We start from the raw sequence: 18,444 nt of genomic DNA, 5'->3' as shown, positions 1-18,444 counted from the left end.
ATCCAAAAGTCACAAATTCTTCAAAGAAAAAGGTAAGAAGACTTGTTTTATGGCTAAAGATTTTGATAACAATGAAGATGAGATAGTGTACATTGTTGTAAAAGATGAATCTGATGAAGAAGAAGATACGATGGCATTTATTTCTCATGTTAGTAAAAGTGATACATGGATCATAGATAGTGGATGTTCACATCATATGACTGGAGACAAAAAAAAAATTGAACACTTTGAACACTATGATGGAGGTAGTGTAAGGTTTGGAAACAATGAACCTTGTTGCATAAAAGGGAAAGGTTGCATTTCATTAACCAATGAACTTGTATGTGATAATGCCTATTGGATTGAAGAAATGAAACATAACCTACTAAGTGTGGCACAACTAATCAACACTATATTCAAGGTAGAATTCATGCATGGAAAAGCAAGACTGCTGGATGACAAAGGGAATCTAATTGGATCAGGAAAACAAACAAGAGGTAACCTATTTTATCTTGATCTTGGTGATTGCTCATGTTTTATTGCTCAAATGGAAGAAATTTGGTTATGGCATAGAAGACTGTCATGTAGACTTTGATAATATGGTCAAGATAAGAAAAATTAGAAAAGTAAGAGGTATCCCTAGTTTGAAGAAACCAAATGTTGGTTTATGCAAAAATTGCTACATTGGCAAAATGGGAAAGACTAGTTTTAAAAGTAAAAACTATCAATCTGAAGATGTCTTGGAAATTGTGCATATGGACCTATGTGGACCTATTAGAATAGAAAGTTATGTATTTTAGCACAAAGTCAAAAGCATTTGAAAAATTTGAATGGTATTTGGCAAGAGTAGAAAAAGAAACAAGAAAAAGATTGAAATGCTTAAGATCAAATAGATGTGGTGAATTCGTCTCTAATGAATTCAATAATTTTTGCATTGAAAAAAGAATCAAAAGGCAAGTATTATCCCCTGGCACTCTTGAGAAAAATGGAATAGCTAAAAGAAGAAATAGATCCATCATGGGTTGTGCAAGGACTCTAATGATTGAAAAGAATGTTGCTATCAAATACTGGGAGGAAGCCATCAGCACTGCAATTCATACTTTGAACCGAGTACAATTGAAGAAGGACTCTAATAAAACTCTCTATAAATTATGGTGTGGCTACAAACCCAATGTAAGTTACTTGAAGGTATTTGGTAGTAAATTTTATATCTTGAAAGAGTCTAGATAAGGAAAATTTGATGTGAAAGGTGATGAAGGTATATTCTTAGGATATTCCTGTAGAAGTAAGGCATATATTTGTTTGAATTTGTCTACTCATAAAATCATAGAAAGTGCACATGTGAGAATTGATGAGTTTGTAGAAAAAATTGAAGGAGAAAGAAAAAAGGAACTAGAAGATTACAAAAGATTTGTTTACTTCAAACCTAATACATTGCCAGACATATCTAACAATAAGGAGACTTCACCTTCTAAGTCTTCCATAGTTACCAAGTTGCAAGAAGTACAAACTAAGTCACAGGGACTTGACTAAAATTTTGATGCTACCGAGTCTAAACAACCTGAAACTAAAGTTGAAATTCAAAATGAAGATAGTGCAATTCATTCAAAAGGAAAAGAACCTATATTGGCAAAGTATGTCAGAAGGTATCATGCACCTAATCAGATTATTGGAGATAAATTAGAAGGTACTATGAGAAGAAGAAAATTAAAAGGTACATGTTTACTTGCTGATTTTGAACCTAGAAGTATTAAGGATGCTCTAAAAAATGAAAGTAGGATTGAGGCAATGAATGGAGAAATAGAACAGATAGAAAAGAACAAAACTTGAACTCTTGTTCCTAGGCCTAAAGATAAAAATGTGATTGGAACAAAATGGGTATTCAGAAATAAGCTGAATAAAGATCGACAAGTATCAAGAAACAAAACTAGATTAGTATGTAAAGGCTATTCTCAAGAAGAAAGAATTGATTATGATGAAACTTTTTCCCCTATTGAAAGATTAGAAGGTGTTAGGACCCTACTTGCATATGCATCTCATAGAGGATTCAAAGTATATCAAATGGATGTTAAATATACATTCCTGAATGGAATTCTTGATGAAGAAGTGTACATTAAACATCAAGAAGGTTTGGTTGATCCAAACAAAAGGGACATGGTCTATAAATTACACAAAGCACTATATGGTCTCAAACAAGCTCCTAGAGCCTAGTATGAAAGACTACATAACTACTTGATACAGATTGGTTTTTAGAGAGCAAATGATAATAATAGTCTATACATTAAGGAAGGACTAAATAACAAAATTGTGTTGGTAGAGATATTTGTGTATGATACTCTATTTATAGGAAATGATGACCTATGCAAAGCATTGTTAGAATAAATGAACAAAGAGTTTGAAATGACCATGTTTGGTGAAATAAAATTCTTTGTTGGATTACAGATAAAGTAGAACAAAAATGGTATCTATATCACTCAATCCAAGTATATAAAAGAGATACTTAAGAAGTTTGGAATGCAAGATTCAAAACCAATTTTTATCTGTATGCGTATTGGACTCAAGCTTACTAAAGATGATGACTTCAAGAAAGTAGATCAGACCTTATATAGATCGATGATTGGAAAATTATAGTATGTAGTTCACACAAGGCCTGATATTGCCTTAGCAGTTGGGATAGTGGCAAGATTCTTAGATAAACCTAGAGAAAATCAGATGATGGTAATCAAAAAAATCTTGAGATATCCGAAAGATACTAAAGAATATGGTTTATGGTACAAACTTGGAGTAAACCTAGACCTAAAGGTATTTACTGATGTTGATTGGGCAGGAAATCTTGATGATAGAAAAAACACTAGTGGTGGAGCTTTCTTTCTTGGTAAAAGGCTAGTATCTTGGACAAACAAGAAGCAAAATTGCACATCTCAATCCACAAAAGAAGTAGAGTATGTGGTAGTAGTAGTAAATTGTTCTAACATTGTTTGGTTCAAATAATTGCTAGAAGGAATGAAGTTTGAAATCAAAGAGCCAGTGGTCATGTATTTTGATAACACCAGCGCAATTAACATATCAAAGAACTTAGTGATGCATTCCAAAATAAAGAACATTGCTATAAAATATCACTTTGTTAGAGAACTAGTGCAAGATAAATAAATTATATTGGAATATATCCATACAAAAGAACAAATTGCAAACATATTCACCAAGCCATTATTTGAGGATGCATTCTTATATCTAAGAAGTAAGCTAGGGGTCATTCCCCTATCTGAAGCTCACCAAATAAAGTTTAGTGATGCATCAACAAGAACTAAGTTAAAGATTAATCAATTGATGTAGCATAATCAAGAGAATATTGCATATGAATCAGTACTCAAGGTAAATTGATACAAATTTGGCATGTGTTGTCAAAGAGGGAGAAGTTTACTGTCATATCTTTATCTTTCTAAAATTTTGTAGAGAGAGAAGTTTGAAAAGAAGTTATGCAGTTCCTTTACAAAGGGAGAATACAACATAAAGAAGTTCTTCTATAAAATCAAAGAGGGAGAAAACTTCTATAAAAGGGAGTCTTATTCTCAAATTTCATTATGCTTTGACATGTTGTGTTGCCATCAATGTCAAATAGGAAGATTGTTGGATACAACTGATTAATTATGTGTTGTCTTTGATGTTACACAAATTTCATATCAATTGATATAAAATGCTTATTGAGGTCACTTGGTCAATGAAGATAGTTTTCCTTATCTACCAAGTGTTGACAGGTTTACTCTAAATATATGAAAGTGTTTACAAGTTTACTCTAAATAGATGAAAGTGTTTACCAAGCTCACTCAAGCATCAAAGAAATTTAGGTAGAAAAGGGTGTTAACTGAGCTCACTCAATTAAAAAAGAGAAATTTAGACAGAGTTAGTATTCACAAAGTTCACTTAATTGCCTAAGGATATCTACAAGTTCATAGTATTAACTGAGCTTCTATTGATTAACACAAGAAATTGTCCCAAAGTTAGTTTCTACCGAGCAGGGTCAGCTTATAAAGTATTTTTTCTTATTTTGGCATATGAAGCTTAATTACTTTATGTATTGATTCTAGCCAACTATGATGATGAATATTGGTTATCATAATTTGAATTTGGGCCAATTTGACAATCTAGAAGGTATAAATAAAAGGTCAAGTTGAGATTTCTAGTGTGTGTGCAAGCGTGTTGATTAAATTGAAAAGAAAAGAGAGGGAGAAAACTTGAAGGATAGGAAGGTATCCTTGTGGAGTAGAAAAGTAATATTCAATCAAGAAGAATCAAGTTTAAGAAGTTGTATCACAATTAGGTCATTTCATTGTTACTCTTTAACCATTGTAGTAGTGATCAAAAATCTCTTAACATAGTTGGTTTAATAGCCATTTGTAAATCCTCTAACAAGGTGGAAATTCCATTGAATTATTTCAAGACATTTTGCAAGGACACTCCTAGCAAGCTGATTAAATTCTCTAATAGGGTCACACCTAACAGTGTGTTTTGTAACCTTTAACAGGGTTGACTCCTAATAAAGCTCACTTCAAAAGAGTGAAAAATAGTAACTAGTTACATTGGTGGTTTTTCCCAAATTAGGTTTCCACATTAAATCTTGGTATCTCATGTGTTCATGTTATGTCTTTAATGCTTACAAGTAATTAATGATCACATCTTCAGATTCACTAAAGTAATTCACACTATGCATTTACCAAGTTACAACAATTTCTATGTGTTTACCAAATAATAGTAGTAATTTATTTTATCAATTTGAATTTCATAGTTGACATCTAAGGGATTTTGGATTTATTTCTATGGTAACTAACATATCCCCCCTCTCAATTACTCCTCTTATATTTCCAACACCCTGATCTTATCTTAATATTTCTATAATTCTTTCACTTGGGCAGCCTTGGGCTTAACCTTTTCTTCTTCTAACTTCACCTTGGTATAATATTCTTGATGTTGAGTGTCTAGGATATCAATGATAGGAACATTAGGGGGAGGTAGAGCAGGATAGGCTGCAATCATTTCTTGAGTTGGTTCTTCCACCACCTTTCTCTTTCCATGTTTCTTCTCCAAGTTAGCAATGATCTTCTCCATTTCATTGATTTTCATTTCTCTTTGATCATAGGCCTCCAAAACCTTTCAAACCTATTATTTAAATAAATAAATTTTTCTTTTTCTTTTCTTGCTACATCAACATTGAAATCAGCCACTTCTTTACTCATTAAGGAAGATTATTTATTCTCAATTTCTAGCACTCTATATATCATCAGGCTCCCTATATGCTTTGAACCTAAAATTTCCTTAAGTCTAGACTTGCCCCTCTTTTGAAGTGACCACATTACCAATGCTTCATTATCTCCACTATATTTCACTCCTTTATTAGCATCTTTAACCCCTTTCTTTGTTTTGAGCTTGGTTTTCTTTTTCTTCTTGATGGCATCAAAGACCAAGGCATTAGCAATATTCCAATCAGGGAATGCCATAACATTGATATCAGTTAATAATTTCCTTCTAGCCTCTCAAGTTATGAAATAAAATTTTTGCATCAACTTCTCTTTGAATTCCTCTTCAATGGTAGAGTCATTTCTATTAGGTTGCTATGCTTTTAATTTCTTTCATTTTGCCTCAAAATTTTCAATATTAATTCTCCAAATGAATTGAATAGATGCCCTAGATTTAATAAAATAATTAGTGGAAATAAAAAAATTTACGGTCATCTTCTATGATAGGATACATGTCCTCCCCTTAAATTCCTTGACTATGAGGTCAAAAAATAGGATTAAGGACTCTTGGTGTATTAATCTAGGAGCATCCTAGGTTGCACTACTATCCTGCACGTTTTCAATTTTTTCTTTACTGCTAAAATTGTCTTTGCAGACCCTATAACTAAATTAGCATAATTAATGAGAGGCTTAAAATTTCAAGGATTGAAGAGGGCCAAGATTAATATCTATGATTGAAGGCACAAGTTCTAACTCCTAATAAGTTGGGAAATGTGACAATTCTCCCAAAGTATTGATTTATGGTGGTTTTGCGTGACAATTTTCTATGCTCAACATTCAAAATGGATGTGCACTTATCCTTAGTGAATTAGCCTTTGCACACATAAGGGATTTTAGTGGACCTAAAATAATACCCACAATTTGAAGTATGAGTTCTATTTAAATCATAGCTAGGAGATATCACAATTTTTCTCAGACATTGGTTTCTAGACATTTAATTGTTGATGTAGGTTGACTTGTGGCTCTTCAAGTATTTAATGTTAGGTTTATTTTCATGATGGTTATTTAATATTTTTTGAGGGATGAATTGTGGCTTTTCTATTTTATAGAATGATTTTTAAGCCATTTTGGCTAGTATAAATAGAGTGTTTATGCTTAGAACTAGGATAGTTTTAAAGAGATGATGGGAGAGTAGAACTAAAAAGTGTGAATTTAAAGTTTGATCTTAGATCATGAATGTATTTGTATCTGGCCGTAACCTAGAAGACCTTATAGATGGGCATGTATGGTGATATTTTTCATGAATCAATAAGGAATCTTGTTCTCTCTCTATGTTTTTTTTCTCTTTTGTGTTTGCTTCTGTTGTGTTAACTATCTCATGATGGTTTAGGTAGCTGAGTGTGCCTATTGGCCTTAGTTACTCCCAACCAACCCTGTGTCAAGTGGTATCAGAGCTTGAGATTCATCCATATGGTGATTAGATCATGTAGAACTCTATTTTTGATTTGGTTGTAGGGTTGTAGATCTATATATTTGACCTATAACTTGTAGAGGGTTAAGATCTTGTATGAACATGATTTGTAAAGATGGTTCATAGTAGAGGAAATGCTAATGCTATATTGGATCAATTGAGACAAATTATATTTAGATTAGATGTTGTGGAGATAGCCTAGAGGAGAGGAGCACATCTTAATGATTGTAAGTGCTGATGAAGTAGTAGCACCAAACCATAATCCAAAACTTGAAGAAGATCAAGATGAGGAAAGATTGTTGAGAGTGTTGGATAGGGAAAATTCAAAGCCTACTTTAGAAATTATTCCTTATGATGGAAAATTGGATATCAATGTTGTGTTATATTGGATCTCAAATATGGAGAATCTCTTTGAGTATGAAAACACTCCTAATAATAGTAAGGTGAAGATTGGAGTCACTAGGTTGAAAGGTCATAATTCACTATGGTGGGAGCATTTGCAAACTGATAAACAAAGGAGAGGAAAGGAGAAAATCAGAACTTGGTTGAAGATGGTGAACAAAGTAAACAAAAAATTCCTTCCTACTGCTTATCAAATTAGCTTGTTGAGAAAGATGCAAAATTTGAAACAAAAGGAGGTGACTATGAAAGAGTATACTAAGGAATTCTATAGATTGGACATCAGATCTTGACATGTGGATGATGATGCTAAGAAAATTGCAAGTTACATAAATGGATTGAGATCTGAAATTCAAGATGAAATATTTTTTTTGAAGTTGGAAAGTGTAGAAGAAGCATATCAATATGCCTTGAAAGCTAAGGAGATCTTGACAAAAAAGTATGAACAAAGACAAAGAGGTAAAGGTGGTAGATTCTAAAGAGGCAGAGCTAGATCTTATGGAGAAAGTGGTAGATCTAATAGTTTTTTTCAAGATAAGGGAAAATCTAAATGGAAGAATGATGACAAAGATAAGACCAAGTGGAAAGGTGGTAGTTCATACTAAGGAGGTATTGGATCTTACAGAGGAAGAGGTAATTTTTATCCTAGGTGGTTTTTGTTGTAATTGTTTCAAATGTAGTAAAGAAGGACATAGATCTTTTGAATGTAGATCTTTTGAAAGTGGGAAGAATAATAAAAATGTTTTGATTCAAGGAGACATTGAGATTTCACCAAGTGGACTTGAGGATGGAGAAAATTTGATGGTGAGAAGAACCTTATGTAATAGGGGAAGTGATGAGGAATCTATCCTTAGAAGAAGCCTTTTCAAGACCAGATGTAAGATGGCTAGAAAATGCTACAAGGTGATCATTCATAGTGGAAGTTCAAAAAATGTGGCATCAGAAGAGCTGGTTACAAAGTTGTAGTTGTAGAGGCTAAAACATCCCAAACCTTATCATATTTCATGGATCAAAGATGAGCATAAGATATTAGTAAGTGACCAATATATTGTGAAGTTCAAAATTTGACATTAATTTGATAAAATTTTGTGTTATATTATGCCCATGGATTGTTGTCATATATTGTTTGGTAGACCTTGGCAATATGATAGATATGTTGTGCATGATGGAAGATTGAATCAATATACTCTTTTAGTAAATGGGAAGAAAAAAATAGTGTTGCCTTTGACTAAAAGTCCAGACAAGGTTAGTTGAACTAAAATAAAAGTTTGCATGGTTAATGGAAAGAAATTTGAAAAGGAAGTAAAGAATAATCAAGTTTGTTTCACTATAGTTCCTAGAGGACTAAGTGTTGGTATCAATGACCAAGTAGCAAAAGTTGGTAATGATAAAGTGACAATAGAAGTTACAGAATTGTTGAATGAGTATAAATATGTTGTTGTTGATGATATTCTTGATGGTTTACATCTAATAGTGTAAATAAGTATTTACTATTTGAACTTTACTTAATTTTACTTAGGTTAATGCATTATTTTATTATTTCTTAGGTGAGGCATTTAGGAGTTTGTGTACTCTTATGAGTTGTCATGTTGACAACACTAGAGTAAGCAACTCTAATTCAGTACATGTTGTCTACAACACAAGAGTTTTCTTAATTAACTAAATTGTCATGTAGACAACATAATTATTCACACTCCTATTTTAGCAGATGGTGTTTACAAAAAAAAATTTCATACTACACCTTTGTAGTCTTATCCTCTCATCATCACATTTACTTATGTGCTTAATGGAGGATAACCCATATATGGTGGACATGTGCCTAGTTGTATGACTTATAATGTTGTTTATTCCTATGCATTCTGAAACATTCCAAAGGCCTTTATATATAGGCACTCCTAGTGTACTTAAACATGTATTGAATGAATATTATATTATCAATCTAATTATACTCTCTTTGGTCTAATGTTGTGCTTGTGCTTGAGTTCCTTGGTCTTGGGTGAATTTTTCCCTAAGAAAAATTCTTACATGGTATCAGAGCTAAGGGAGATTCTCTTCACATAGCCATTTGAGACCATTGATTCTTCAGCACCTCAACCTAGATTTAGAAAATCTATAGAAATTGGGAGCGTCTAGAGCCAAAATGGACCTCACCATTGCATCTGGAATGTCGATTTGGTGAAAATCAGCTATAAATTCACCTATGCTGTGCCAAAGTCAATTTTTAGAGAAATTTTTTTTGCAAACTAGTACCTAAAGGCCCTAATTTTCAAATTGGATATGATCTTTTATTCGATCTGCCAATTTATGTTTTAGATTAGATCAAGAATTAATTTATTCTCTACAATTATTTTCTAGTATTTTTTGAACTTTTTTTGGCTAGTTGGCCCTATAGAGAATTTTTTTACAAGAACCAAGGAGTGACACCCTGGCCCATGCATAGAATATTCATAGAATATTCCTTTGAATTTAGCAGGCTTCATCATAATTCTATCAATTTTTTAATTCCATTGATGGGCATTATATTCTACTAAACCCTTGAACTGGTGGACATGACCTTGCATATATCAATGACCATGCTTTGTATTACAATCGTATGCTTTGCCCTTTTTAAAATTTGATAAGTTCAGTCCCACAAATAATGTGGGACTAAACCCCACACTCTTGCACTTGAGAAAAGTACTTAGTGGTAGGAAACAACTTACTGGCACTGCAAACTAATTCGAGCTTAGCAAACTGAAACTTGGCAATTTCTCTTGTCACATCTGCATGCAAAAATTCAAGCAATAATCACTAGCACATTAGTGGCAAGTGTCACCTCCACAAATTGACAAGTGTCAAAAAAATATACATGCAATATAGTCTAAGATAGACATGTCCACATACAGCTTAGCCATGACTGCATCCTAATTAGCAACACATGATAGTACACATTAGCTATAAGACATGTCACCCAATCCATACACTGACACACAGGAAAGACACATCATCTTTTTATTTATTATTTCATACAACCACACAAGGTGATTTCATTTTTCTTATAGGACACATCATCATTGACATCATCAAGGGGCCCAAGTATGCTGATGTCAGCAATCCACTATCCTAAAATTGATGGTCATCTAACCATCATCAAGAGGTAAAAAAGAACTACTGTGATGGTTGTATGACCATCAAATTTGACCCCGTCTTTTTCTAATACAACCCCTCTCTAGATTATTTTTGATTTGATAGTTTGACATTGGGAGGTCATATCTCAGTCATCCAAACTCCATATCAAGTGCATTTTATTTTTATTTTGGGTAAGATAACCTTAACTTTTTAGTGGTGCAATTATTTTCTAGTTTTGGTGCATAGATGTATCAGGAATTGCATCTTTTGGTGACTATACTTATCTGATCCTACATTTTACAACTTCAAATGCTTTGTACATGCTCATCTGGACTTGAAAATAGGTTCAATTTTTTTTGAAAGTGTGTTATTTTGTCTACTTTCTAGATCTGCAATTAGATTATAGGGTTGTGTGGAAAAAAGTCACACTTTCAGAATTAGGTCCTTTTTTGCATTGTAATGCTTTGAAATATCCTCAAAATTGGTGTATATCTGACATGCATTATTATGTTCTAATTTTAAACTCCATAATGAGATTGTAAAAAGGCAAAATCAAAAGACCACTAAGGCTAAAATTGGCAAGTGGCTATTGTAAATACACTACATATAAAGTGTCAAAAGCATCTCTTTTGGGGGGGTTTCTTGATTGAGTGAAAAGGGTAGGTGTTCTTGGTGTTCTGTTCCTCTTTTACTATTATCTTCTTTCATTTTCTACATTATGGGACATTTGAAGTTTCCAAAATTAACTCCACATAACTATGCAACACGGTCCATTAAAATGTGGTGTCATTTAATGCATAAAGGAGTTTCTCAATATGTAGATGGTACCCTTCCTAAACCAATAGGTGATCAAGTATCTACAAGTAACATCTCTACTTGGGAAACAATGGATAGGAAAGCCCTAGGTGATATTTGTTTAGGGGTTGAAGACAAGATAATCTATCAGCTCCAAAAGTCTCATACATCCAAGGAAGCTTGGGATCCCTTCAAAAACCTCTATGGTAAAGTGTCTAAGGAGGATGTTTACAAAATTGAAGATGAGCTTGTCTCCTTAGATCCAAAGACATTTGATTCCATATATAATTTTATCATAAAGGTGAATGAATTAAGATTTAAGCTTGATGATTGTGGGAGTCCTATTAAAGATGATAGGTTAATTTATCTCATTCATGAAAAGCTACCATCTAAGTACTCTACATTTATTTCTTCTTATAACACCTCAAAGACTACATTAGGGTCTAACTATCAAAAAGTTTCCTTTTATTGCTATGCTATCCTATTGGATGAAGAAGAAAATAATTCAAAATCAATGGGAATTCTCCAGTCATCTAAGTCTAAAGCATTGGTGGCCAATAATGAGGGTTCTCAAAATTCAGCTATTCAATATTCAAATAAAGGAAAGGGAAAGAATAACAAATGGAAGAATAACAAATTAGAGGATGCACAAAAGACAACACCACCATCAAATCAACATGGCAAGTCTTCCTTGAATTCAAAAAAGAAGGAGGACACCAATAAGGAGAAGAAAAACAATGTTTATTACAAGAAATTAGGTCATGAAGAACATGAGTGTTATCATAAAAATATTGATGAGTTCATGACTATCATGAAGAAACACAATGTTCCACTACCTAATGCTTATAAGGAGAAACGATCTTCATCAAATTCAAAGGGTGAAGGACAAGAACTCATGGAAAACTCAAGTTCTTCAATGAAATGGATTCTTGACTCAGGTGCCTCATATCATATGGATTCTTCAAAAGGATATTTTTCTTCATTGAAGTAGTCTAAGGTACTGCACATCTTTGTAGGACATGATACAAAAATGATGGTTGAGGGGAAAGTAAATGTGGAAATGGAAAATGGAGAGTTTAAAGATGTGCTCTATTTTCCAAACCTAAGTTCTAATCTCCTCTCAATTTGCCAAATCACTCACCTTGGAGATGGTCATAAAGCTGAGTTCCTTCCTAACTCAGTAAAGGTACATAGTCTAAAAGATGATTCATTGGTTGTAGTGAGGAAAGTTAATCATGACAAAAGGTTGTATTCTTTCTCCCACTTTGTGCCCAAGTCTCCTTCACAAGCCTTGTTCACTCAGTATCATCCACAAACCAAATTATGGCATGAGTGGTATGGTCATCTTGCCTTCCACTATCTTTAGCAACTTTCCTAAAATAAAAGGTCAACGGTCTACCTACAATCAAATTTTCTAAGGGTGAATGTTCAACATGTTTAGTGGATATGCATATAGAGGAAAATTTTAATAAAGGGAAGTCTTCAAGAGCACCAGTTGTTCTTCAAATTGTTCATGTGGTACTAGTAGGTAAGTAGGTCCTTTTGTAGTGACATCAGTTAGCCAGGGTACCTACATACTTACTTTCATTGATGAATTTTCATGCTACACATGGATCTACTTTCTTCATTACAAGAATGAAGTGTTGGATAAGTTTCTAGCCTTTAAGACTCATGTTGAACAAAAATCAACGAAAGCCATCAAATTTCTTCAAATGGACAATGAAAGTAGATATGTGAACAAAAGACTTAAAGAATTTTGCAAACTTGAGGGTGTTGATCTTTAGAATCCACTAGCATTTAGTCCACACAAGATAGATGTTGCAGCATTGAGGATCCAAACTCTTAAGTCCATGGCAAGTTGCATGATACAAGCCAAGTCTCTAGATCAATCACTTGAAATCGAAGCTATCAGCAGTGCTAATCATAAACTTAATAGATCTCCTCATAATGCCTTAGATGGAAAGACACCTTTTGAGACATGGTGTAGTAGAAAACCAATTGTGACACACTTCAGAGCCTTCGATTGTCTAATATGGGCAAACATATCTTCCAAGGGATGCAAGGCACCACCACCTCAACCTTATACTTTCATCAGATATGAAGATAGTGTTAAGGCATGCAAACTTATGATCCTAAGACATTGAGATTTTCATAGAGAGGAATGTCCACTTTGAGGAATGTTCACCAAGCTTATCCTCTAATCCTCTCCACACATCATACATTGTGGAAAATAATAGTGACACCAACAATAGTTCTTCAATAGATTCAGATATGTGGGGTTCTATTGATAGTTACAGTGAGAGGTTATGAAATTAGCATATTCCACATGCCTATATAGCCACAGTGATAGGTTCAGCACATCAGGGTACACTTTGTCTTCCAGCTCCAACATTAGTAGATGACTACATAGAAGATATTTTAGGTTTTTTTGTGGAGTCATACATAGAAAATTTAGGGGACATCATTGATGATATACATCTTCTCTTTGATTGAGAAGATTCTTCTTTAGCTGTTACAAGGGCTCACTCTAAAACTCATGTCCATTCTCTACATGATCAATCTTCATAGGTTGATGTGATTGTGGATACTTATGAACGGCAGCTGTAGAAGGTCTCTTTATTAGTTGAGGAGCTAGTAGGTTCTTTGGGATGGGTTCTACATTCATCTTGTATAGGGATAGTTGAGTAGATTTCAGAGGCATCATTGATCATCAAGATTCTTTCTACACACAAGGGAAGCATCTCTTATGTACATATGATATTGTTTCTTCCAAAGGGGAGGAACATTATTCAGTAGTCGTAGATCAGCTTCTACATCATAGCAGCTATCACTAATCGACACTCTATATTTGGTAGGGGACTACCTTGTCTCACATTTCTCTATTGTATATACTTGATGTATGTTGTAATGGGGGGTTCTTGATTAATCCATCCATCCATGCATCTTCTCTTTTGATCTCTCTTTTCGCGGGACAATTTTTCCCATGAGGCTTTCCCTCTTTCTCTACTTTATGAGAGTTTTCATTTCATTCTAGCTTTCATAAACTTAAGTTTATTCCCCTAAGTTGCACTTAATGGGGGGTTTTGGTGTAAATAAGTATTTAATATTTACACTTTACTTAAGTTTACTTAGGTTAAGGCATTATTTTATTATTTCTTATGTGAGACACTTAGGAGTTTGCATACTCTTTTGAGTTGTCATGTTGACAACACTAGAGTAAGAAACTCTAAGCACATGGTGTCTATAGCACTAGAGTTTGCATAATTAACTAAATTTTCATGTAGACAACATAGTTATTTATACTCCTATTTTAGCACACGGTGTCTACAACATAATTTTTTGTGCTACACCTTTGTAGGCTTATCCTCTCATCATCATACTTACTCATGTGTTTAATGGAGGATAACCCATATCTGGTGGACATGTGCTTGGTTGTATGACTTATTATGTTGTTTATTCCTATGCATTCTAGAAGCATTCTAGAGGCCTTTAATATGTAGGCACTCCTAGTATACTTATACATATATTGAATGAATATTATATCATCATTCTGCTAATACTCTCTTTGGTCTACTATTGTGCTTGTGCTTGAGTTTCTTGGTCTTGGATAAATTCCCTAAGGCATATTCTTACAACCTCTAGTAAGAAGTATAAGTCATTATATGGATCTGATTCTTGGAGTTAGTTTTTCGAACAAAGCACCATATAGATTGACACCTATCGAGAATGAAGAACTTAATAAATAAGTGCATGAATTGCTATAAAAGGGATTAATCAGAGAAATTTTGAGTCCATGTGTTGTACCTACTATATTAGTACCTAAGAATAACAAAGAATAGAGAATGTGTATTGATTCCAAAGCTATTAACAAAATCATAGTGAAATATAGGTTTCCTATGCTGAGGATGGATGACATAATGGATTGCTTGAGTGGAGAAAAGTATTTTACCAAGATTGATTTGAAGAGTTGCTATCATTAGATTAGAATCAAAGAAGGTGATGAATTGAAGACTACTTTCAAGACAAAAGATGGTTTGTATGAATGGTTTGTTATGCTTTTTGGTTTGACTAATGCACCCAGTACTTTCATGAGGTTGATGAATGAAGTTCTGAAAGGATTCTTAGGTAAGTTTGTGATCTTTTATTTGGATGACATTCTAATATTTAGTAAGACTAAGGAAAAACATCTTGAGCATATTATACAAGTATTGAAGAAGTTGAAAGAGGAAAAGCTGTTGATTAATCTAAAAAAGTGTTCTTTTATACAAGAGGAGATTTTGTATTTGGGATTTTTGATTTCAAGTGGTAGTTTGAAAATGGATCCTGAGAAGGTTAAAGAAATTTTGGAGTGGCCTACACCTAAGAATGTGGGTGAGATAAGATCATTTTATGTTTTTGTTAGTTTTTACAGAAAGTTTATAAAGAATTTCAATTTTATTTGTAATGCTATGACTGAGACAATGAGGGAAGATAAAAAGGAATTCAAGTGGACACATGGAGCTGATAAGAGTTTTGAGACTTTGAAAAAAAAAGGTTGTTGAATTTCCTGTATTGGCTTTACCTAATTTCAACAAAGTATTTCAAGTTGAATATGATGCAAGTGGTAATGTAATAGGAGTTGTATTATGTCAAGAACGTAAACCTGTTGCTTTCTTTGGTGAAAAGTTGAATGATGCTAAAAGAAAGTATTATGTGTATGATCAAAAATTTATGCTATTGTCCAAGCATTGAAGAAGTGGAGACATTATTTTATTCCTAAGGAGTTTGTGTTGTATACTAATCATAAAGATTTACAATACTTGGGAAGTCAACATAAATTGAATTAGAGACATATGAAGTGGGTTGAGTACTTGCAAAATTTTGCATTTGTGATTAAGCACAAGAGTGGAGTTATTAAAAAAGTTGCTAATGCATTGAGTAGAAGATGTTCTTTGTTGACTAAAATGAAGCTTGAAGTTCTTGGTTTTGATGAAATGAAAGAGTTGTATGATATTGATCCTAAATTTTCTTAGGCATGGAGAGAGTGTACAGCACGAAATCTGAAAAATCACAAAAGTAAGTATGATGATTATTTCATTCAAGAAGGTCTATTGTTCAAAGGTATTCAGTTGGGTATTCCTAGAAGTTCTATGAGGTTGAATCTAATTAACAAAAAACATAGTGGTGGATTGGCTGGACATTTTGGAATTGATAAGACATTGAGTTTGCTGAAAGAGAACTATTATTGACCACAAATGTATAAGGATATTCAAAAATTTGTAAAGAGTTATGGATTTTGTCAAGTTACAAAATGAGTGAGTCAAAATATTGGTTTGTATACACCTACTACTATTCCTGACAAAACTTTGAGTGACATCAATATGGATTTTTTTCTTGGATTACCTAAGACAGTGAAGGGGTATGATTCCATATTTTTTGTAGTGGACATATTTTCTAGGATGGCTCATTTCATAACATGTAAGAAGACATCAAATGTTGATCATGTTGTAGAAATTTTCTTTAAAGCGATTATGAGATTGCATGGACTACCAAGAAGTATTATTTCTGACAAAGATAGTAAGTTTTTTTTTTTTTTTTGGAAGACTTTGTGGAAGAAGATGGGTACTAAGTTGCATTTTAGTTATACATTCAATCCATAGATAGATGGAAACATAGAGGTTGTGAATAGAAGCTTGGGTAATTTATTGAGATGTTTAGTTGGGAATAAGTCAAGTAATTGGGAGATGGTATTGGTATAAGCTGAATTTGCATATAATAATTCAATGAATAGGAGTATAGGGGAGACACCTTTTGAAATTGTTACTGGAATGAAGCCTGGAGGAGTATTAGATTTGAAAGATATTGTTGGTAAAGAAAAGATAAGTGCTACAGGAGAAGAATTTGCTGATTTTATGGAGTCTTTACATAAGGAAGTGAAGTTAAGGATAGAACAAAGTAATCAGAAGTATAAGGAGAATGATGATCATTCTAGGAGACATTATGATTTTCAAGTTGGTGATGAGGTGATGGTTCATCTTTAAAAAAGGAATATTTCTTGTTGGAACATATAGTAAGCTGAAGATCAAGAAGTTTGGACCTTGTAAGATCTTGAAGAAATTTGACATTGGAAACACTTATGAAATTGTATTACCTGATGACATGGATATATCTCCTATATTCAATGTTACTGATTTACACAGGTATCATGAGTTAGATGATAAATTTATTGTATCAGAGGACTATCCTAAGAATTATATTGTATAAGTTGAATAGATATTGGATCTGAGAATTGGTAAGAGCACAAGGGGAAAAAATTATTATGAATATCTAGTGAAGTGGAAGAACAGACCTATAGAAGATGCTTCCATGTAGATTTCTCAATCTAAGTTGGATTCAACTCAGGTTGTAACATCTTAATGATTTAGAAGAATAATTTCTTCCAATCTTGGTTTTTTGATGCAAGAGAATCCTATATTGAAAATCTATCTTGCATGTTTTCTATTTTTACCTTACTGCTAAAACTATGTTTTACTAAAACTATATTTTCTAGTTTCTAGGTACCTATTGTAGACTATGTAACTAATTTTGCATAACAAATTAGAGGTTGAGAACTTCAAGTATTGAAAAGGGCCTAGATTAATATCTATGATCCAAGACACAAGTTATAACTCCTCATAAGTTGGGAGATATCGTGATTTTCCCAGAGGATGAATTTTTGGCAGTTCCATGCGACAATTTTTTATGCTCGACTTTTGGGATCGATCTGCACTTATCCTTGGTGAATCATCCATTGCACACTTAAGGAGTTATAGAGGAACTAAATTACTACCCATTATTTGAAGTGTGAGTTCTAATTAAATTAGAGCTAGGAGATATCATGATTTTTCTTGGACATCAATTTTTTGACATTTAATTGCTAAAGTAGGCTAACTTGTGGCTCTTCAAGTATTTAATGTTACGTTTATTTTCATGATGGGTATTTAATATTTTTTGAGGGCTGACTTGTGGCTTCTCTATTGTCTAGAATTATCCGTAAGCTATTTTTCCTTGTATAAATAGAGTGTTTAGACTTAGATCTAGGGTAGTTTTTAAGAGATGGTGGGAGAGTAGAACTGAAAAATGTGAATTTAAAGTTGGATCTTAGATCATGAATGTATTTGTATCTAGCCATAACCTAGAAGGCCTTACAGCTAGGCATGTATGATGATATTTTCATGAATCAATAAAGAATATCTCTCTCTCTCTCTCTCTCTCTCTAGTGTTATTCTTTTTTGTGTTTTCTTTCGTTGTGTTAACTCTTGCATGGTGGTTTGGGTAGCTAAGTGTGCCCATTGGCCATAGTTACTCCTAACCTACCCTCTATCATGTATTCCTTGCTCTAATTTTGATATTTTTATTAAAATATCATCCTAACCTCTCATCTACCTTAGTTGCTCCATTAGTCTATTTTCACCATCAAAATGTATGGGAGACCAAGAAGGT

This window comes from Cupressus sempervirens, chromosome 4 (assembly GCF_028749045.1).
Source record: "Cupressus sempervirens isolate cs-2001-9-10 chromosome 4, ASM2874904v1, whole genome shotgun sequence".
Lineage (NCBI taxonomy): Eukaryota > Viridiplantae > Streptophyta > Pinopsida > Cupressales > Cupressaceae > Cupressus > Cupressus sempervirens.
Note: the sequence above shows the minus strand (reverse complement) of the source record.